This window comes from Glossina fuscipes, unplaced genomic scaffold (assembly GCF_014805625.2).
Source record: "Glossina fuscipes isolate IAEA_lab_2018 unplaced genomic scaffold, Yale_Gfus_2 238, whole genome shotgun sequence".
Lineage (NCBI taxonomy): Eukaryota > Metazoa > Arthropoda > Insecta > Diptera > Glossinidae > Glossina > Glossina fuscipes.
This window is the reverse complement of record NW_023998581.1, coordinates 916,440-941,116: the sequence shown is the minus strand read 5'-3', so window position 1 is coordinate 941,116 and position 24,677 is coordinate 916,440. Positions and strand designations below refer to the sequence as shown.

The 24,677-nt window shown below is 34.2% G+C and overlaps 1 protein-coding gene across 6 annotated transcripts in view; it reads left to right on the top strand.

Annotated features, from left to right (window-relative positions):
- Positions 1–5,848: 5,848 nt before the first annotated feature.
- The window catches only part of LOC119642650, a 135,712-nt gene continuing 116,883 nt past the window's right edge, over positions 5,849–24,677 (top strand). For 2 of the 6 annotated variants that reach the window (XM_038041874.1, XM_038041873.1), the window contains exons 1-2: positions 5,849–5,993; positions 7,312–7,677. The gene's annotated coding sequence lies outside the window, so the exon portion shown is untranslated. Of the gene's footprint in view, positions 5,994–6,134; positions 6,278–7,311; positions 7,678–24,677 lie in introns of all 6 variants that reach the window. The other 4 variants (XM_038041870.1, XM_038041871.1, XM_038041868.1 and 1 more) reach the window with 4 other exon arrangements.

Here is a 24,677-nt window from a genome sequence, read left to right as displayed (position 1 = left end):
TCCCTGAAGGACTTACAGGATAATTGACTTTACGGATAGGGGATGCGTTGGTTAGTATTAATCGCCATCCCTGAAGGACGGAGAGACTTTTTTTACTATCTTATTACTGGACTCACCCACCAACCAGGGACAAACAGGCGAGCCTAGGCAGCTATGGCACTGGCAAAGGTTCCGGTTCTTTCTTCCAGCACCCCGCGATTTAAACCGTAACAGAATCCTAACGTCAGAAGTAATACCGTAAAACGATAATAACGCGACAAGTCGGGTCACCTCGCTGGTTCCTTGCCCCAGCCATTTCTTACTTCCGTCCAATAAAGTGGAACCAATAAAGCTAAGAGATCATAACACCATCCCCCCCGAAGGTCCTGATTATTTATTAAAATTTTCTTGCAACGGATCCTGGATTGGCTGAGTCATACCCTGCCTAAGGAAACTCGTTACAGTATATTTTTCATATATACATATTTTCTTTTTTCATGTTTCCTTCTTTTTTTTTTTTTTAGATATGTTTTCTAATTGTGGGTAGGGTGAATGCTGCTTCTTGTTTGCTTAGCACGGAACTGCTGTCTATGTATGCGTTCCTTGATTACGTCCTGGTATCAATAGTGGTGACGTCGTCGCCAAAAAATAGTGGATGGGCGTGTTCCAAGTCCAAGGGGGTTAAGGAGGATGTGCCGTGTTCTGCCTCGAAAGGTTGAGTGTTGTCCTCGGGTGGGATCAATTTGTGGGCGGGAGTTATAGGAGGTGTGTAAAAATTATTTGGGTGCCTTAAAAATTTTGGCTGCCTTTCAGAATCGGTCGAAGGATCACAATGTAACATAAAAGATGTTTAAATACAACAAAGAGTTGTGGTAGAATGGGTGTATCCCTATTCTGCTCGGCTTCAGAACGCCAAGTCTTTCCGTCTCATAGATTTGCCAATGAGTCTCGGCATGAGACTGTCCCTAAACCTTTAACCTTGGGCGGATTTAACACCTATTACTTTGTTAGCGAATTAAACGCCTGGTTATTTTGAATTGCTTGATAACAATTGAGTTCTTTATTAAAAAGGTGCACTATTTATATTTAACAGGTGACTTTATGCTAACGTAATCACTAATTAATTGGGGCACCTGGCATCGTATTGCATTTTGTAATGCAATACCCAGCCAGTTGAAGTGCGACAAAATTTTTGATTTTCTTTTTTTGCTACAGAATTATGCAAATTCAGCATAATTCTGTCGAACTTCAAAGATGATGCATACGACGGTATGCGATCACACTACAGCTATTACTTTGCGTGGATCGCTGTAGTATTTGTTTGGTTGGTTAACTAAACACGTAACTTTATTGACATATATTTTTTTGATCCGTTAAGCGACGGGGCTAACAAACGTAGGTAAAAGCGTCACGTTTCTCTAATTGGTAGCAGTTTCCGCTGTCTATTATTAGAGAATGCGAAGACCTATGACTTAAACAACACCGATCTGAATTCATGCACTAACTAAGGAACAGATACCACTAATAGATGCGAGTAGTGGTGCGCCAAACCCGTCACCCATTGGCAAGAAGCAGATTGATTTTAATGGCCGGTGCTGCAGCGCACACCCACACTCACTCTTTACTCTCTGACTTGATTCCACTTGCAATTTGCGTCGTTTGGGATGGTGATATGCTGGCTATGTTGCTGATGCTGGTAGTGTTGATGATGTTGGTACTTGCTTCGTTCAAGGAGCTGGAGAAAAGAAAGTAATTACAATTTTCCTTTGATAAACTATGTCTGTAGTAAACTCGGTTATCCCTCATTGGTTGTTTTTTCCCTTTCAAAGATGCGAGACAGAGCGTATTCTGAAGGTTTCCTTTTGACCCAAAGTTACTAAATTTATTTTTTGTTGGTTTTTTCTTTTTCTCCCTTTTGTGTTTTTTTTTTTTTTTTGGTATTCGGATTTTTTGTCATTGACTTGGCCTTTGTCTTTGAGTAGATTTTTCCCGAATTTTTCACGCTACAGGCAGAGGTTTTGCACAAAAGAGACGCGGATGTTGTTGTATTTAAATTTTGTCTTTAATTTGAACGATTTTGATTTCCCCTCAGTGTTTTTTCTTAATGGCTTCACTCTGCTGTTATTATTAAAGATTGCATATTTTCCCTTTTTATTTCTTTTGTTTGTTTTACCACACTTGCACTTTGCTTTTAACAGCACACGAATTTTGTTTTTTTTTCCGATTTTTGATGGTGTTCTCTCTGTTGTCCGCGATCGATTGTTTCTTCTCTCATTTGACGACAACTCATTTCGCCTTATGCGGCAAAGCTGTCATTGCCAATTCGCCTTCTGATGCGTTGCGCGTTTTTTTTTTGTGGCGACGACTTTGCGGTAGTTGTTTTGGACGGGCTCTTATGGACAATCGAATGCGGCGTTGTTGCGTATTCGTTTTCGTATATTTTCAATTTCACAGCCCGTTTATACGTTTTCTGTTTTGTTTTTTTTTTTTTGACTGATATTATATGTATGTAGTTTCTTGGTTTTTCTTTGTGCGGCAAGTCAACGGTTTCACTGCCGCTAGCTAGCCTTTTCATTATTTTGATTTCTCTTTTTTTATTCATTGTATGTTTTTGTGCCTTTTTTTTGCTTGTAAAAGGATCCTTTTGATACTTTGTTTTTTGTCACACCAACTAGTTTTTACTTCGTTTTTTTTGATTTTCGACTTTTGTTTCTTCTCTCTTTTTTTCACCCGATTTTTGACGAATTTTTTTTTTTTTGTTTATTTAAGTGTATTTTTTACCTCTCTCTTTTTTTTTTAAACAATTTTGTCTTGAGGATGATTACTCGAAAGGGTTGTCCAGACTCGACTATCCAATGTGACTAATCTAATCAAACTCTCTAATACGACTAATCTAACTAAACTAAAATTATCCTACCCCATTCTTAATCTATTCTTATTCTACCCTTAATCTATCCCTATTTTATTCTTATCCTCTTCTTATACTATTCCTATTTTATTCTTGTTCTACCCTTAATCGATTCCTATCCTATTCTTATGGTATCCTTACCCTATTCTTATTCTATTCTTATTTTCTATCCTAAACTGGCTTACTCTCTAACTTAGTCAAGCACTCTCCCCAACTAGAGACGATGAATCCGTGAGGCCAAAACGGTGGACGACTCTCCACAATACACATGCAAAACCATATGATATGAAGAAAGTTGGTATAGATGAAGTTCTAACACGAAAATAAGAATAACATTGTGTTTGTCCCCTAAGTAAGTCGCCATGGCTCAAAAGTGGTTAAAACAAAAAACAACAACGCAAAATGAGACAGCACATAGCTTGCGTGCGTCGTTAAAAAATCATTTGGCTAGTTTTTGTTTACATACACGTCAATGAAGTGCGAAATTAAAAAATTGAAAAATTGGTTTGAACAACGCCTTTTTTGAAGCAAAATGTAATTGGTAAACCGAAAAAATATTTCCCTAGATAACTATGTAGCAATATATTTTAATTTAATTTTTTCTTCTTGTTTTAATAGAAATGTAAATAGTCACAGTAAAATCATATTGTGCTTAAAGCATAAACCATAGGGTGTAGGCTTGTTTGCATAAAGTTCATAAATTTAATCTGTTAAAAACAACGTATCTACAAATTTTAAAAGTTTGACAAAAATTTACAATCATGGACAACGTAGCGCAAGCTATATGTTTATCTACGTTTCTACAAAATCAAAATTATTTTGACAGTTTATGAGCCGCGCGTAAAGCATAACGCAGGCACTGTGGGTTCCATTTAAGTTTAGAGAAGGAAAGGAAGAAAATGATTTAATAGAAATGTTCGTCTATCGCGCCTTCCTCGCAAGGTTTAAACTATTTTTTTGAGAAATAAAGAAAGAAAAAAGATAAGACATTTACAAATGAGAAACGCAGGCTTTACAGAAAAAGTACTGCCTTTTTAGATAAATAGTATTTATTAACATAAAAAATACTGCCTTTCGGCTGAAAACTAAATGATAGCAGAAAACATACACTTTTAACGATTTCCCTTCGAAAATATATTTGTCAAAGAGAAATTTTCCTTTTAAGATATATTTAGAAGCAACGATTATTTCTCTTATTGATACGCTTTGTAAATTAAATTTGGTTGCGTAAAAAGTGCAAGTAAACTATAATTTTACTTTTGTCTAAAAATTTATTAAGCTTAAGTCTCACGAAATTTTACTTGGCCGTATGAATGTATTGTGACATTGTATAATGAAATTTTGTTTATTCCGAGAGGAGACTTCTCTGGTTATTTTGCACCATTACGATATTGCTGGCACTGTTAAAGTTTTAAACAATATGCTTGCGTCACGCTTTGTGCATGGCGCACGGAATGGCACTCATCGTGTGTATATGTAGTTCAATATATTACTCATGTTGTGTTGTACGTGAACGTAAATTTTTGCCAAAGTTTCCAAATAAGAGCATGTGTGGTTTCCGAGCAGCAGAGAGACGTGTTTAGAAAAACAAAGCAAAATCATATGGTTCTATATGCTATGTGAAAAACAACCAGAAAGAAGGGAAAATTAAATGAAATTAAGAACTAAGCAGATTTAAAAGTTAAACTAAATAATAAAATTAAAAGAAAATAAATTATAAATATTATATTTTAACGCAATTCTTTACTCCAGTAATTTGGCACATCTTTATGATGCTAGCCATATGATTTTGTTCTAGCACGCATTGCGCGTTGTGTTTGGTCGAGAACCACGAATACGTATAGCGCGTATAACGTAACGTTTCGGGAAAAAGAGACTTAAATGAAAAAAAAATCACTAATTTTTACAATTGCTTGTACAAACAAAAGTCTAAACATTTTCTAGACTTTTTAGTCGGCATTTCTGCTGTAAACTAATGTAATATAATAATAAAATAAAATACATTAAATAATTTAATTAAAATAATAATTTTATGAAAAAAAAGAAATATTTCACATCACAAAAAATCTTTTAAATTTGCTGAGAACGTGAAATTCAATTTCTGAGAGTAAAATTTACTTTGCTACAAAAAAATACAAAATAAACAACATGTTCGAAGAAAGCTGGTTGTGTTTGAAAGTTTGGAAACAAATAAGATTTGATGGTTAAAACCCAACCCAGTTAAATGTGAGAACGTGAGAATAATAAAATTCAATTTCTGAGCGTAAAATTTGCTTTACTGTACATACCTTATGGAGGCCCAAAATAAATGCTGAGAAGATGAAATTTTATTTTTGAGAGTAAAATTTACTTTGCTGTACATTTCTTATTGATGCCCTAAAAAATGCTGAGAATATAAAATTGTATTTTTGAGAGTAAAATTTGTTTTTTAAAACTTCATTTTCTTTATTAGGTCGTTCATTCGTTCATTTTCTCATTTTCATTTCATTCGTTAAAATTGCAATTTCGATTTGCGGAAATTCAATTAATTGAAAATGAAGCAGTGCACGAGTTTTTTTAAATTAATTTTAAGTATATATATTGAACGATTTTAAGAGGAAAAGACAAGAAAGTGAAATTAAAAAAAAAATTAAATTAAATTAAAAATAAAAAATCGGCTTTCGAAAGATGTGCGGATTTCTACAATCGCGGCAGCTTGTTGAAGAAATTCATAATGAATATAAGAAATAAATTGTAATAGGCTACGATCTAAAAAGATAAAACGCGTGCGGTTTATAATTATAAATAAAAAAATTTGTGAAAAATTCTGTAAAAAATGTTATTACCTACATACATAGATGAGAGTTGAGAAATAAAGGCATAGAGAAAAAGCAAAGAAAATAAGCTTTATGAATTGTTTTCACTAAATTTTCTATTGTTGTTATTGTTGGAAAAAACCAGAAATTTATAAGAAAATCAAATGATAAAGTGAGAAATAAAAGAAAATTCAAAAAGAAGAAAAAAAATTGTTTTCCAACAAAATTTAAGAAATTTGTAATTGCATTTGTGTTCAACTGTGAGCGTTTGATGTGATGTGAGCTTAAAAATAAACTTTTTTTTTGCGTTGGTTAGTATTATTGTTTTTGGATTCGATAGATTAAGCTCCATTAGGCAGCTTTACAAAATGTTGTTGTTATCGTTTTTGTATTGGAATGGTTTAAAAGGCGAATGTGTTTATATCATGACGTTTTTTCTTTTTTTTTATTAGAGTTTAGTAGCCTTTTTTAGTCGCACATTATTTTATATTATATTATGGATTTATACCTAGTCGCTTATTTAGTGGTATGAACGAACCGCCTGGATGGTTGACTTGTCGCTTATCGAAAGTGCGCAGCCAATAAACAGCTGAATGTACGTTTGTTGTTTATAAACACATTTAACCTACAACACATGCGTGTATTTATATATGTAATCAATGTTATTGATTTTACCAAACGTTTATTGAAAACATGTCGCTTACACAGGGTGCCCATAAAGAGTCCATCCTTTGCAGTTAAAAGTTTTGTAAAATCATTTTTGCAGAGCATCATGATAATGATGATATAGGGTAAAGAATTATCATTTTTTTGAAAATAGGGTAAAGAATTATCATTTTTTAGAAAATAGGGTAAAGAATTATCATTTTTTAGTTCGCAATTCGTGTTTGTTTTCTAAATGACTTCACAAGGCGAGATGCAGAAGTTAAGATCTTTCCGCATAAAGGACACTTCCAATCTTTCAAGTTGTCCTCTCGCCCTTGAGCTATATTCACACGTTAACATACGTAGATTTGATTGCATTCCGCACAGGATATTTAATTCAATTTCACGTCTTCTGATTTCACAATTACTCTTCCCCTTTCCTTGGGATTTCTTTCTTTGTTTTTTTTGTTTTTGCGTACCTGACCTCTGTATTTTGAGGACTATCGCATTTTGACCGTGTATGTGTGCTTTCATCGATGAAAATGGCTTAAGTCAACTTTTTGATTCGACTTATTCATTAAGAAAGGTGTCCCATCCCGTCCCTCATTTCTTTTTAGTGTGTTTCTTTTTGATCGACCCGATATCTTTTGAAGATAAATGGTTCCCAAAGTGCGTTGATATACACACATAATGAGCACTAACTTGGATTTGAGGAATGGTAAAAAAGCAACTAAAGAGTTGCACGCAAAGAAACTGGCCCCCACCACCCATTGTCAAGGTTTACTTAAGACACAAGGAATTTTTGTTTGGATTCATATAAACTTTTATATAACTTAGAAGGGTCTTCCATAAAACTGCAAAGAGTAGTGACAAAGTCTTTGCACATGTTCTTGTATCACCCTGTATTTTTATGGATTTCTTGAAATTCTGCTTTCGATATAATTATATATACACAACAAATCCGATCCGACTAAAATGCAAAAGCAAAAAACACAAAAGCTTATAACAACAACAATAACTTTAACGAGGACGAGTGTGTTAAAAGAATTTAGTGTTAAAGTAAGCAAATGAAAATGAGTTACTAAAAAATAAGAATACATAACATCTCACGGTAGTGCATATGATTTTATTCTTTTCTTTACAATGTCTACTTTATGTGTGCCCGTAGAAAGCAACGGCAATACTGTACACGTATATGCAGAAAAATTTTGTTCTATTCTAATTTCTCTTGTTGAACGCTTTGTTAACGCTATACGTTGTGGCGATTTAATATAAACATTGGCCTTATAAACTAAAACAGGTAAAGATTTTCTTCTGTTTGCTACATCGTGGAATAACCGTTGAAGAAGGGTAAGTGCTGCTTCTTTTGTTTTCATAATTAATTATATCCAGTCTCACAGTCTTACTTCTCTGCCGCAGGCGCATTTCCTGTTGCATTGAAATTTTGTTTTTCTTTTATTTCCATATTCGTACACAACACAGAGAGAGAGTGCGTTACATTTAGAGAGAATAGCATTACGGTAAATTAACCGCCCGACTTCCACATATACGGTAAATAAACCGTCCGACTTCCACAATTACGATAGATTAACCGTCCGACTTCCACATATACGGTAAATAAATGGTGTTTTACCGCTTCGGAGTTTTTAAACCGAAAATGAAAATTATACGATTTTGTAAGAATTTGCATAAGAATGAAAAAATATTTTCTATTGGCATGCAATCCGCCATACTGTGTTTGTAGTTTGCAGAAAAAAAAGGAAAGCTTATTTGCAGAAGAATATTCTGCACATTGTTTTTGAAACAAATTGTACAAACACATGTACACATACATTTTGCATTTTTTCATAGTTATTCATATTTATTGAAGCAATTTTTATTCACAGTTTTACACTTTTTTATAAGCAAACATCGTAAACCTACCATGCGGTAGTTTACGTTTTGAAGAATTTATTTTATATTTATCGGTGCTGTTTTTCCTTGTGAGTTCAGTTAAGTAAAGTTATTTGTAGTTATATATATATAGTTATGTCAGATGAAAGTCAATTAAAATCGAAAAAAGTATAGGCGATTCGTGATTGTAAAAGAAATTATGAATGCAAAATTAGAACGAAAAATCAGCTGATTTGATAAAGGCAGCAGTTGCAACAGAAATGTTTGTTAACAGAGTGATCTTGGTCTATCATTTACAGTCGGGTTTTACTTGGCACAACTTAGGAATAAAAAAACTTTGGGTATTCGCCATGTCTTGTGAATGTACAAAATCTGTGTTGAACTTTCTTACTGAGGAGCGCATTAACTAATCACTGACGAGTGTTTTTGCACTGAATTGAAATCGAAAGATGACGATGAATTTTTATTTGATTTGCAACCTTTAAAAGCTACGCGCAATATATAAATTTTTGATAAATTTAAGGTTGTGCAAATTAAACATGATCTTCATCAGGCGTGATTCGCACATGAATGTGATCAAAATCGCTTTATAATAACTTTTCACACATACCAGGTATTATTCTGAAGAAAAAATTTATGTTTATTAATCACTAATTAACAATAAAATAATTACAACAATTCAATGGGTTATTATTTAAAATTAAAGTAGTTTTTCGTAGCAATAGGAAGTAATATAAAGGGCGAGACTCGACATATACATTCATAGTTGATGGATTAATCGGAGGTTAACGGAAGAATTTTTAATTTAAAACGTATAAAAGATTCTTAACCAACAGCTAAGAGGCTCCACCGTTCGAATGCCACTTGTATATTCAAAAAAATATTTTGCAATTCTGATGTATCGATGTGAAGAAGTGAGTATCAAAGATTAACCCTTAGGAAAATGCAGCTTTTTTCACCTGTTTTGGCTTGAATTTGGTTTTCTTTGCAATTTCAAACAGGTTATGTACATGATTATATATTCTTGTAAATCATTTGTTGATATGTTTATTGTGCAGACTGGGTGGATTTTCATAAAGTCCCATTTTTACCATGAAGTTTCTTCTGTCAGTCTTCTTTCATTTCAATTATTATAGTAAAACGCATGCATACTGTTATCTTACATAACAGTTTGTTCACTCTCAATTGTTGCTCGGAAAAGCACGTATCTCATTCTCTTTCGTTGTAAGCAAGGATAATTCTCTGTTATATTGAAATTTTATTCACTGTATAGGTTTTTTGTCAGATGTTACGCGATTGTATTGTTCATTATTATTCTTTGGTAGTTAAACTTTTTATTAAAACTTTCTTTTAATTAAATTTATTTTAAAGCTCATAATAAAAATAAGAAAGTAATTGCTAATGTTAGGTGTTTACTTAATAGGAAGGTAAAACATTGTTCGGTTTTTGTGTTCATTTTTACATCCATAACTGAAGAAGGAAACTCGTTACTGTTGTCATTTTGTTCGCAATACCCAAAATCGAAAAATTAGACAACATATAATAGTAGTATTTTTGATTTGTCTATGTAAATTTAATCCTGCTACCATTTTCCAATTCTTGTTAGAAAGTGCAAGCTACAATTGACCTAAGAAGATCACAATTATGGGGCAGATTTGAAAACATAAGTTGTTAGCCAATACCCAAAAATCTACATGAATATTTAGTAAATTCCCCTTTCGAGCTTGGGCAGTCCTGCGGTGTTGAATTTTTGTTGCGTCAGACGGTTGGATAAACGGGTTACATGTATGCACAATTAAAAAGGAAAGGTCAACGAACAACGAACGTGATGCCGTCGAGCGTACGTCCTTGCTAGTTGACAAAGTGGAAAAAAGACAGCATAGAAAGACGAAATGCCGCAAATGTTACTGTCAAAGAGCTTTAAACTAAAGCCGTTATCAATCTTAAAAGTGTTAGAAGGGTCTTCTAAATGTGTGCTATTAAGGGACATCTAAAGCTTCAATACGGAACGGTCCCTATCAATAAGCAGACAAGCTCGTACTGAAGTAAAAATTTTAAGGTAGTTGAAGTGGTGAGTATCTAATAGTCGGCTGAACTTAGCGATAACATTCTTGCGTTTTTTTTGGCCAATTTGCCATTATATTTCCTTTTAAATTTTTTGCACTGATATAAAAAAGTTTTAAATTGATTTTAGAAAGTTGAATAGAAAAAGAATGACAAATGCGATTTTTTAAGTAGTTTCTCCTTTTTGCTTTTAAATGTAATTTAAAAAATGTTTGTTTTTGCTTGACACATACTTGGCGACTGCAACAGTTAAAGAAGGATATCCAATCTTTAGTTTGCAAATTTTTGTCGTCGCACGGTTATAAAAATAAATGTTATGTTGCATGATAAAAATTTATACAAATATTTAAACATTTAATAAGAAAATTATACCCATCACATAATAGAATAGCTGATTTTTTTTGTTTTTGTAGAATAATTTTGTGAAAATTTATGTCGTGTATCTGTTGTAGTGTACGAGCGAAGGTAAAAATTTTCTCAGTTTTGGTTTTCTGTACGTGTGGGTATTGTGGGCGTTTTCCTTGATCTGCTTGGGCTATTTTCAAAATCCCTTGAAAATTTTTAAAAGCAAGTTTTATATCTTCATTTTTGGGAACGGGAGGATGTATACCAAAAATACTAAATGGTTGGGCAGGCGGGCAGATGGACAGACAAAAAGGCGGACATCCTTATGTGTATTCCGAATCTCTAACCGGTCAAAAGCTTATACATTCAAATCCTTTTTACACGGTAGATATGTCCCTCAGAAAACCGTGAAAGAGGAAAGTTGTGTAAAAAACTACAGGTGACATATGGTAAATTTGGGGATATGTTTCAACTTTGACAAAACGTAGAAGATGAAGTAATCCAAAATATATCTCTAAAATATCGCGCAAAAAAATAATAAAATTTATATTATAATCTATTTTTTTTCCAAAAAAAATTAAACAACAAAATATTCGCGTATAAAAGGTTTACTTGCACTGATAAGTGAAAGACGTTATTTTAAAAGACGGTGTGGGAAAAGAGTTGGGTGTGTAGGGGAGGTACTACGACATCACCCACCAGTTGGAAAGTTCGCAACACCAGTTGGAGTCGTTTTTAATTGTGAAACTGAATAAAAAATGAGTTGTTTTCAAAAAAATTCCTTTCAACTTAAATAAAAAATTATTCCAGTTTCATTAGTTGGCTTTTTAATTGAAATTTTTCGTGTTTTTTAATTGATTAAGTTAACCAAATTGTTTATGATCTTTTTATTACCATATTAACCTTAATATACTTTTTATCCAATATTTGGTTTATCATGCATATGTGTTAATTTCGATTTAAAAAAAAAAAAAAAATGCAATTAAAAATTGTATTTGTTTTCTTTTATATACTCAGTCAGTCAGCTTGCTTTATATGAGCTGGCCAGTTAAACGTAATGCGAGCATGCTAATGGCAAAATATTGCCGCAAAAGTAAAAAAACAAAGAAATACGATAGTAAAATTTAGAACTACCTTTACCTTAGAGATTCCATAACAATCTTCGCAACGTAAATAACATAATAATAATGATGGAGCACGTGAGTTTACCGTCTTCCTTAGAAGCTGTCAACTTAAAGTAAAGATTACTTTTCCCAAATTCATAATTTGCGAAAATTGAGAAAAGTCTTTTTTAGTAAAGCCAAACGGGGTTAAATGTAAATAAAAAACGACTCATGAAAAACACTGATTCAAAAAGTGATTGATGGAGCAGAACTTTGTTAAGTGGTTAGAATTATGATATGGTTGATTTTGCAAGCTTACTTTGTCCAAATTACACAATGTAGAAAAAACTAACACAACTTCGAAAAACACCGACAATTTTTTCATATGTTTGTCTACGTTTTCGATCCTGTCAAAATATTTTTGAAAAGTTTGTCAAAGCCAAGTATACAACTTGCACGTTCCTTGCACAAAAGGCTCCTATCGGACCAGTAACAATTAATGATTAAATAATTGAATTAGGTCGCTGTCACTGATTGAGTTCTTCTAGACACCACTTTATAAAGTTATACAATATGCATTAATGTTTCTAGGTAAAGCTCTCACGAGAGCTGTACTTGTGAAGAATTACTTATATTTCGGCCCAAGTATAAATATGGTTCAGCACGCTTGAGCACTACGTATTCGCTGTTAACAAAAACTTTATGCCAAACTTGTCGACCTTATTTAACATATGCCGCGAAAAACGACATTTAGTCTGGGCCGGCAACAACTGTTCGTCATTTGTAACCCGTGTGACTATTTCGTGTAAATCCGTCCAATTTTGCAGAAGTCAAAGAAAATTTGTTTGCTTCCAATCTTTGACTTTGTTCATTGTTCTTGTCGAAGTGTGTGTAACCGAGAATTTCCATGAGCTTGTTTCTAGACATTATTTGTGAAAAGGAATATGTGCATATATGTATATTTCTTATATGTGTATATGTGTAGATTCATATAAACGCATATATCCATTTGTATATCATAAATATAGAACGAATGCTTTAAAAGGTAAATATTTTAGTTGTGAAGCACAGCATGCATATTAATATAGTCTGTTCTCGTTTTCTAGTGGCTTTTTAGACTAGAGTACATACAGGAAATTCGAAAAATGCTTTGTTCAGTTGTAAACAGTTTTCAAATATGAAGGTTTTATCCACACTTTGTTTGTTTTCCTTTTGCTAGCGAACGCGCAGAACTCTATTTACTTTCTTTTCTATTAAAAAAACAACGATGATAAAAATTCCCCCTTTTTTATTAAATAAGAAAAAAACTTCTAATGGTGACATTACAAGTAACGGAAAAGTGATTGATTCTAAGCATCTGTTCTTAGATCAAGAGATTGCGTGCATCACGATAAAATATTAATTCCAATTTATTTTCATATTATTTATAATCGGAAGAACAATGCGCTAATGTGCATTAGAATAAGAGGAAGAAAAGGACTGTTGATCGAACAATTTGTTTAATTGAAAAACTTCTGATCAACGCAAACGGGTGTGAAAATGTTTGACAAATACGCATTTTTAAACAATCAGATATTAATATACTATTACGTAGTACCTTTTTCGCTATTTTACGATTTCATCCGAATGTTTTTGAGATTAATTTTTTTACCTTGGAGTGGTTTTCTTTAGGAGAGTTTTATTTACAATTTGAAGAAGACCTAGTGGCAAAGAAATTATTTATAGGAACTTACATTCAAATATCACGATTCAACTCTTCTTGCTTTCTACTGCTAACCTCTCCGCTTGTAAACGTTTTTAAAACCAAGTTTTTATTATCTTTTACCTGTTAATTATTGCCGAGCTTCTCGTCAATGCATGCCCCTATCCTGTATAACACTGACAGACACATTATCATAATATCTTTTTTTATTATTATTATTAATTTCGCCAGAGACATAAATTCTAAGACCAAACTCTTAAAAGCACTAGCATCTAAGGCTATCGGCTTTTATTAAAAACTCTATCGCACTTGAGATTCGAACCCACGACCATTGACTTGCTAGTCGAGATTCCTTGCCTTCGGCTACTCAGGTTTCAACATTTAAGGCATTTCGTTTCCTAGACAAATAGGCAGTTCTCATGTAAACCTTTTCAAACGTGTCATTTTCGCAATAGATAAAAACGAGATTTAGTTAAAATAAAAGATGTAGAAATCCAAATAAACATTGCGTTTAACGAATACCTTTTAATTTCATTCATTTATTAACTTACTAAGTAACTATAACGCCATAGGCCATTTCATGTGTAAAAGAAACTATAAGATAAATGAGTATACAAGTCAGCAACTAGATAGCTGCAAATGGAATCATCTTGCTCCATAAACTCCGTACACACCAATTCCTATAAGGCTTTAGTCTTGCCAGAGTTAATGCAAAGCATATTATCTATCATCCATGAGTTAACAATTGCTAGAAACTCTTTAATATTATTTTCGAACTAGGGCAAATTATTTGCGTTATCTCTTTAAGGCAGGCTGATGTCATCTGCATACGCAAAAACAAGCGCAACCAAATCCGCAAGATCATTCACGTAGAGGATGAACAATAAGGGGACCAAAATGGAACTGGCAGTACACCAGACATTGTCTTAACTAGGGAAGAGTTAGAGTCATTCATTACGATCCCAAATTGAGGACCACATAAGCTTATAAACACCCCGAGAAAGGTTGAATTTATCATACAATTAAGTTTAGTGTATGGGACTCTGTCAAATGCTTTTGTTAGATCAACAGCAACAAGAACGCACCTCCTACCAAAATTGATGTTGTTCCTAATGGGACCCGTGAAGGAGAGTAAAAGTTTCGATGCGCAAGGTTCAGGTGGAGGGCCGGACTGGGCATTAAGCAGGGCATTACTCTTATTCAAGCACTATGGAAATGTAGGATGCCAATCGGTTGAAGATCATTATGTGCAAAATAGAAGCCCTGGTTAGAAACGAGTCTTATTCGAGCTATTTTCCACTTCTTGGGGATAACATAAAAAGTTTCTTAATCGAAGTAGAAAAGTGCTGAGAAGATGAGCTATTTACGATACTGGTGCAAACAGATTGGTGATTTTCGAGGTCAAACAACGGGCCAATTTTTGGCGAAGCAAAATTTTGCAAAAAGATATCTCATATTTTATGACTTTTTTTATCATAGGAGAACGCAACATTATTATTATTCATCGACACGATATCTCTTCACATTTCTGCTTTTTGCTCTTTCTTTCCTTCCAGATCAACTTTTAAAGCAAAAATATTTAATCCTGAAAAAGCGCGAGCTTTCAAAGAGTGACCACACATTAGAAATAAACTCAGTTCATTTCGTTGGATTATTCTATAACGTGTCCATGCCGACAATGGGCTTAGTTTTGCTATTTTCGATCTTTTCAAGAAAGTGGAGAATTGAAATTGGAATATGTTTTCAATAGAATCTGTTTGTTCACAGAATGTCTTATCTAGTATTCAGCACGTTTTGTGTGTTCCATGATGAGTGATTAAGCCCGATTTAAGTCTTAATATACGCTGTTCTCTTCATAATCGCTAAATTTACTATAGAAATCATGTCTTTTTAAGATTTTTTAGTTCAATGTTCCTGACGATCTTTTTATTCAAGGACGTAAGGAATAAAGTGGAAGTGATATCTCAAATATGGAAAAAGGGGCGGTTCTTATATGCTTAAGAACAATGGTGTACAGCAGCTGTGGACGTAACACGTTTTATACTTCTTGTGGGTCGCTAGGCGATGTTCGGAAACAGCATTCTCCTAATAGACAGCGAATTTGCCACCGCTTGATACACACTGTACATGATTGTAAAAGTATAATATAAAAGGATAAAGTTGATTACCTACGGATGGAAACAGGCCAGTTGGTCACCAGAAATAGTATTTAAGTACAAGATGGTCAGAATTCACTTTTGGAGAAGGGAGGATGAATATGCAGCTTGCTGCCTCGAGAATAAGATGGACTTTTATGCCACAGTCTTCTCCGCCAATGCGAGCTAATCTTGTTGTCTTTATTGATATAAGGACAATGTACAAGCTCTCTCCCATTGATGTCACTTCATTTTTTTATTCTCTTTCATAATTTTTAATTTTTCGTTTTTTTTTAAAATAATATGTCACTCAAAATTTTTTATTTACAACACTAAATCGAACGAAGTGCTAAAGAGATTTTCAGGTCTCTCGATAAACGTTTTAGGGTAGAGGACGGTTGTGTTTGCGAATTGTTTGTGGACCAAAGCAATAGGGTATCGCCTGCTGTAATTTTTCCTGTGAAGTCTTCATTATTTTACCGCCTACAAAAATGTTAGGATATTTTTTTTTCTTACGTCCTAAAACAGCCTGATTGTGTTTATCAAAGGTTGATTGCGATTCTTCGCACAATCGCTCAAACGTTGCCATCAGATCTCTAGCGTTAACTTGAGTGGCGATGCTACGGCACTTCGTTTGTTTCTTTGATGCTTGGCCTCTTTGCGAAGCTTCCCTTTCCATTGTTTTCGCAAAATATAAAATACGCAGCAGCCCGTTGCGATTTAATTATCCTTTTTCCGTTCAGAACAAAAAAATTTCTTTTATATTATTTTTATTAAGAATTTTGTGAACTAAGCTCAATTTAAAGAGAGAAAAAAAGCTATTACAGGGTACGTGTGATAAATTGGAAACATTTTAACGAAATAAACAATGTAAGTATAATTTTGGTATATTTTGAAATACATCTATTGGCTCTGTGCTTACTCGAGTGCTCTTTTTGATAACAAGTTACAGTTCGAATGAAATCCTCTAAAAAATATCTCCTAAACTGGTCGCAGATATGATGTGTAACGCGCGAACGTAAAGCATTGATTACACCCACTTTTCATCGTAAGCCCCATTCTTGTGTTATAAGATTCTTAATACAACTGCAAACTGTGGCTAGCGCTAGGCAATGCGACCGAATTCATTTTTAGATAATTTGGATGATTTCGAAACGATATTGAAACATCTGGTACAGAAATTTTTTCAAATTATGTATGAGAGAAGATAGAAAGCGAATCATTCGTTTCTTTCGATGCTTGAAAGGCACGGTCTAGTTACAATCGGTTTGGCGCTCCCCTCACGTTGTGCGTGATATCGTACTGGTTTCAATGAATTTGACATCTTCGGGCGTTAAACGATGCGTTTATCTTCGCAGGATTTAGCTTTGCGAAGATCTTGTTGTCTACTAAAGCACAAAATACTATAATTGAATACGGAGAGATGTCCCTATTCTCCTTCAAATAACTTATGTTCGTTACAGTGTTTAATAGCGCTTTGTTTACATTAGATATTGCGCGAAAGGTAGTAAATAGTTGTAAAATTCCCTAATACCTAGAAAATGATTATTTTTGCCAATGTCACACAATTTCTCACAATTCGCCGGCACTGAACTACTTTGTCTGGATTTTCTGTACAACGACGCGTTATTATGTTAATCAGAACTCTTGTTGAGTTGCATCTAACATATATTATGGCAACTGATCTCCTATTTCTTAGCGTACAAAGTCTTGCTTGTCAGAACTAAACTTTTGACTAAAAAATATTTAACTAAATCCTGCTATTCACACCAACAAAAAACAATCGAATCTGTTAAATCTCAGTATTTTCTCTGCCAAACCATAAAGTTTACATGCCTCGATAGATAACAGCTTTTAAAAAAGACAGATTACCGTAGATTGCATTAAACAAAAGACCACTTTATTATAGACTTGTCTTCTTTCTATAAGACTAGTTCTGTTAAACGAAAATTATTGGCGAAAAGTAAAGGAATTTTGTATTTAAAATTAATTTGAGTGTGATAAAACAATTACACAAGAGCTTAGTGTAGTGAACGAACAAATTGCCTTTTTGAATATATTTTACGTTTACTTTAAACATCCCTCTGGTAACTGCAAATCTTCATTGATTAGTTGTCAGTTGTCGCAAATCGCAAAATAAATTGAAATAAATTTGTGCTGTCGTTTCCCAATGTATAAATTCCACAGTGAACTGAATTCAATTGTAACCTATTTTTCCCATACTCATTAACGCGTGCATATGAAAGAAATTGTACTTTCACTCTTCTTCCATTTCTTCTTTTCGTCTCTCTTACCCGTCCGCGCGCTCTCTCTTTCTCTCTGTTTCTCTCTTTTAATGATGGCAATCTTATAGTGATAAATTTCAATATTTCCTCTTATTTATTTTGTCTCTTTCCCTCTCCATTTTTACCATTTAAAATTTTTTACATTGAAATAGACTTCATGTGTACGTAGATCGAGCATATGCAGAAATGGTTTAACGAAATAAAAAATCTGCTCTTTTTCCCTATTGTAAAATTAAAAAAAAAAAAAAATATATATATATATATATATACCAAAAAGTTGTAAGAGTTTGTCTATATATCTAAGTAGTTGTAGAAAAAAAAGTACCAGGAATGGCTCCCGGTATATTCAAAAGTAATTGGGTTTTGTTTTCTTTTTTGGCTAGAACTATAAGTCAGAGAAAGAGCTTCAGCGCTTACCTTGCTCCGCTCGTTCGATCATCAATCTTCTCGAATTAGAAAAATAAGGGTAAAATGGAAACAGTGACATTGAGAAGGTGTCCTTTATGCTTGTAGCAGGTAATCCAGGATATATTTACAAGGCACGCTCGCCTCATGGGGATTTATGTTGTTCAATTAGAGAAGGGTGTGAAGATAAATTCTGAACAGAGCTCTGTTAAATAATTACAATTGAGATATAATTAGATTTGAAAGTCTACTCCGTCCATATGCATTTTTCACTGACATAACAAATTTCAAAACACCGTTAAAAATAGCTCCCATTGTCAGAATGTGAATTTGTTTAGTTTGTTTGAAAGATTATTATTATTATTTTAATTTTAGACTAATGAATTGAATTCTTAGACTAAAAAAAAGACATTGAGCACTAGCAACACAGGCTATCGGCTCTAATTTAAATAAATGGATATTAGATAATAAGCTTAGTAGTATTAATAAAGTAAAATATTGAATTGATATTCTGTTCTGAAGCTGATTGTAGAATGTTCAAAGGGTTAATCGTTCCAAATGCAATACTTCTAGCCAAGGAAAAGTTGAGGCAGTCGCAGAGAATGTGTTTTATAGTAAGAGTTTGTCCACAACAGCAGAATGGGAGAGAAGACTTTTTCAGGATCCATTGGTGAGTTGCAATTGTATGACCAAGGCGAATTCTCGAAAATGTTTGGATCTTGGTTTTCTCAACATTTGTTGGATACAGAGGTGGAGTTAATTGAGGGTTAATGCAAGAGTAGTGTTGATGATGGTATTGTAAATTTCCTTCTGCAATTTTCTCTTTAACTTTTCTTCCAATGTATCTTTGAAGATCCAACTTTTCCATGACATCATTCATAATTAGAGGAGCAGAAGCAGCATACTTTGCCGCTCGATCAGCCTGCTCATTTCCCAGTAAACCGATGTGACTTGGTACCCATAACATTTTAATTTTTCCGTCGGGTGTAGTAATTATGTTCCTTAATTTGTTGATGGTGCTCCATCTCGAAGTCGAAGGGTTCCGGGTAGCTTGTAATACAGACAAACTGTCAGTAACAATGACGGTTTTGAGTTTGTTTTTATGGGCAAGGTTGGCAGCGTGAGGGATAGCTCTAGCTTCGTGGTTGAGAAGAACCCGTCCTGTAGCATCTACCACCGCACAAGCAGGAGGCAGACCAGGAGATTTTGAGCCGTCTGTGTACAAAAGATTCCAACCAGTATTGTCCAATACTTGGGTTTTCTCAGCTATTAGATTCCTGAAGACGTAATTTGGAGTATCTTCTTTCTTGTGCATAGACAGTGAGATGTCAAAAGAGCAGTCTTTCAAAATCCAGGGAGGTTTATCACCAAAAAAGCGGAAAATTTTTAAGGGAATGTTCAATTCCTTTGCGATGCACAAACAATAATCAATTGCAGATGGTGACTTTGGAATTTTCTTCGCAATAATAATCTTTCTTACGTCATCACCGAGAATTAAGAAGCTTAGGGACTATTTTAGCTTTTAACTCATACAGTCTATTTTCTAAAGTTGGGAGACCAGTTTCAATTATAAAATTATTTATGGGCGTCGTCCGAAAAGCATAACAACTTGCTCTAACGGCTTGGTGATAGACCGGTTTAAGGATGTTGATATTAGATTTGCAGCTATTGCCATAAATTATCAAAGCATAGTCAATCTTGCTTAACACAAGCATTTTGGTAAGATAAGCGATAGTGTTAATATGCGCATGGCTTCTCCAAGCAACGTATGTGAAATTTACCCTTGTTAAAAGGGAGTTTTTTAACCGAAGGCAGTGTGCTTTCCAACGATAATTGTTTGAAAACGTGAGCCCGAGAAAATGGAGCGTCTGCACATTTAGTACTGGTAAGTCGTTAATATGCATCAGTAGGTTTCCTGCATCGCACATTTGTTTTCGACAAATGTGCATTTTTTTTGATTTTTGTATAGAGATTATAGCTCCTGACGAGTTTGCCCATGTGGAGATCTCACATGCAATAGATTCGAGGATGTTGATTGCTTTCGTATTGTCTTTTTCTTTTGTAAAAATGTACACATCGTCCGCTTAGAGACAATGTTCCACTCTTGGTACACGGCAAAGAATTTCGCTAATTTCGTTGAAAGCGATCTGGAAAAGCGTGACAGAGAGAGGAGATCCTTGCGGAATGCCATTCTTTAGCGGAAAGGAATCAGAAAGATGATTGTTGATTCTAACTTTGAACCGCCGATGCGACATGAATGATTTGATGTAGTTGAAGAATTTGGGTCCAACATTCCATGATTTCAAGAGTCTTAAGATAACATGAAGACCAACTCTGTTCGGAAATTGCTTTGCTTGTGAAATAATCAATATGTAACAGAGCGTCGATGCATCCTCTACCCCGCTTGAAACCAACTTGTTGCTTTGTTATCAGGTTCTTGGATTCAAGAAACCAAGATAATCTAGATGCCATAATCTTCTCTAAAACCTTAGAGAGGCAAGATAAAAGAGAAATTGGGCGATAATCAGATGCGATGGAGACATTTTTTGACTTTGGAATTGGAACAACTGTTGCCAGTTTCCACATGTAGGGTATATGGCCAGTCATAAATACCGTATTATATAGGTCCAGTAATTTCTTTTTACTAGACTTAGACATAGCACTGATCATTTGGTATGAGATGCGGTCTAGACCAGGTGTCTTCCCCTTCAAATTGGAGAGACAACTTCCAAGTTCTGAGGTAGATACGCAATTTTCCAGGAACATGGCACATCTATCGATATTATTTGAAGGAGATATTGGAGTTCTTTTATTTTCAATGAAAGCACTGGAGAAGTTGCTGTCAGAGGAGTATTCGCACCACACTTTTCCAAAGTAATTAGAAATCTCATCTGCGTCAGTTAAAGTTTCATTGGGAGTGCAGATGGCAGAAATTTGGTTCAGGTTTGAAGTCCCATTAAGTCTGTTGATTTTGTTCCACACAACTTTCATTGATGTATTTCTGTGAATTCGTCTCGAGAAAAGTTCGAAACTAAGTGCCTTTGATTTCCGTAATTCCTTCCAGTTTCCGTTAAATGGCTTTGAGTTCAAAAATGACTCCACCTGTTTGGAGTAATTGATCCAATCCGCTTTATCTAGGAGGAATTTGGCCTGTTTTGCCGGAGTAGCAGAGGACGTTGAAAGTTTAAGATCGATTATGATTGGAAAGTGATCACTATTATGTAGATCATCAGAAATAGACCAGGACACCAAAGGAAGAAGTGATGGAGAGCAACATGTTAAATCAATATGTGAAAAAGTTTGATGAGTTGAGAAGTGCGTTGGTTTTCCATCATTTAAAACGCAAAGGTTGCTTTGAAAAAAGGCCTTTTCTAAAACAGTACCGCGAGTGTTGTTCACTGTTGAGCCCCAGATGGTATTCCAGCTGTTGAAATCGCCGCATATAATTAATGGGGGGGAAAGTACGGAGAATAAACTGTAGAGTTCTTGCTGAGAAAACGATTGCGAAGGTGGAATATAGAGCGAAAGCACTGTAAATTTTATATTTAACATTATTTGTATCGCTACGGCTTGTATATTTGAGCTTAAATTTATGCGTTTGTGAGGTATACTTGATTTTATAAAAATACCTATTCCTTGTTTGGAATATGAGTTTTGATCAGCATTCGTGAAGTATCTAGTATATGATTTGGGTGGAATAGGATTAAAAGAGCTTCTACAATGGGTTTCTTGAAGCGATAAAAAGGTTGGATTAAAATCACTTATGAGTGTACGGAGTTCATCAAAATTATTAATAAGTCCTTTAATGTTCCATTGTATAATTTTAAAAACTTTATTTAATTGTAATGACATGTAAGCAGAGTGGAGGGAGGGTTAAGTTGACATGTCAGCGTCTCCGTCGAGAAGGTCGCTATAGAAATTTTTCGTGAATGATTTATTCTTACCAGCAGAATAATCTGTATTTAGGTGATTTGGTACATTTGAAGCGCAACGGGTTGGCGCACGTGAATAATTTGAAATTGAAGGTTGATTAATGGATGAAAGAATGGATTCATTAACACTTGTGATTTGTTGAGTAAAATTGATAGCTGGAGATTCTGGAGAATGTGGTATATTAGATTTTAGCAAATGTGTTGTTTTTTAATGTTTTCAATATTTGCAGTTGCTTTGGTTTTCGAAGGTTGATTAATGGATGAAAGAATGGATTCATTACCACTTGTGATATGTTGAGTAAAGTTGAGAGCTGAAGATTCTGGAGAATTTGGTATATTAGATTTTAGCATATGTCTTGTTGTTTTGATTTTTTCAATATTTACAGTTGCTTTGGTTTTTTCAATATTATCTTTGGCAAGTGATGTAACTGGTTTCGCAATATAATTTTTGGTTAATGGTGGAACAGGTTTTTCATTGGAAGCAGTTGCAGTTAAAGTCTTACTAGGCTCGATTTGCGAGGCAACAGCAGCATAGGTATTACTTTTGCCAATTCCATGGGCTACAGATGGATTTCTTTCCCGGTATGTACGTCGCGCTTCGCCCATGCTACAGTAATTTTCTGTTTTGATTTTTAATATTTCACGCATCTGTACAAAACGTGGGCATTGTTTGTCTAACGCTGAGTGTTGATCATTGCAATTTATGCAGAAACTACGGGTACAGCTTTCAGTATGAGGAGGATGACCACAGTTAGCACAAGATGCAGCATTAGTGCATCTTTTTGCCGTATGACCCAGGCGTTGGCAATTTTTACACCTCATAGGATTTGGGATGTATAGTTCTACTTTACATTTATACCACGCCACATCAACTGTTCGCGGTAATCGATAGCGATCAAAAGTTAAAATAATCTTTCCTGTAGGAGAGCGTGTTTTTCCGTCATCATTCAGTTTGGTTAATTTATATGCTTCAGTCACTCCTTGAATGCCCATTTCGCGAACAATTTCATCTTCCGGCACATGCTTTAAGCAAAGGGCATAAATTACGCCTCGAACCGAGTTAAGTTTCTCATGTAGTTTAGCTGAAATAGCACATAGATTAGCTAAAGATTTGGCCTTTATGAGTTTTTCGGTTGCGCGCGGGTTCCCAGCGAGGACCAGTAAATTCCCATCGCGTAGAATCGAGATGGAGTCGATGTATGTTGTAATGCTATCTAGAGCTTTTTTTATAGCAAAAGGGCTAATTTGGGAAATTGTTATTCGAGCATCGGTTGAAGAAATAACAATATATTTTTTATCAATAGGGGTTATATCGCTGATCGGCAACACCGGAAAATCTGAATTTTTACTTTTTTTTCTTTGGGGGGATGTATCACTTAATAGATAAAATCTATTCGAGTTTTTGTCTGGCGGCCCCGGGGCCATTATGCCTTATTGTTGTCTATTGCTTATTATTTGTGAAATAACCACTCACTTGAAAAGGTTTGGGAACTGTGGAAGAAGGTTGGGAACTACTAAAGAAAAGTGTCAAATGTTTTCAATTTTTTTTTATTTTGTTTTTTTGTTTTCTATTTTTTATTATATATAGACGAAACAAAAGCACATACGCGATATCCGCGTTAACCAGTTTTAGCAATAACACTGAAAAGACAGAAGTTAAATACACAAAAACACCGAAAACACCGAAACAATTGAAAAAACGCAGACGAAAAGAAAACACGCACTACACTGAACACAAGCCGACTGTACTGTATATATAATCGACATGCGTGTTTGAAAGATATTTCCATATAGATTTATAAAATGTCTACAAAAATATTTTTCTTGTTTTAATATGGACGGAGTAGGCTTTCAAATCCAATTATATTCCAATTGTAATTATTTAGCAGGGTTCTGTTCAGTCGTTAACAGAGTTTTGTTAACAGAAATGGTAGGTGTCTTTGCTAGTTAAATTCGAATTTATCTTCACACCCTTCCATTAGAGCTAATTTTTCATTAGTCACTTTGCCTCTATGCATAGTCTCGGTTAAGAGAAATTCTATTCATGTTGATGTTTAAGGAATAGATGTTTCTGACCATTTCCAGTACTTTTTTGACAGAATTTATATAATGTTTATTAAAAGTACCTTTTTAAACTTTTCTGCAGCAAATTGTTGTTGTTTATTGTCACATGACATGATTATTGTAAAGTGCTGTCTTTTGATGAAATATTCAATGCATCTTATTTCTGTGTGCGTTTGTGCTTGCCTATATGTGTTTTACTTGTTTATATATATCTGTGAAGAGTGCGACCTCAATAAACTTTATATTCCCAAACATATTGGCGCACAATTTAACTAGAAGAGTAGAAATCAACAACCAAATGGTGGATGGATATTAGTCATTTGGTTAGTAGTTCTCGTTGCTACTGGCATTTTAACATCTTTTAACGCACTCCATCTTTTTTGTGCGTACATACGCGCATACTTAAGTTCCAACCAAACCTA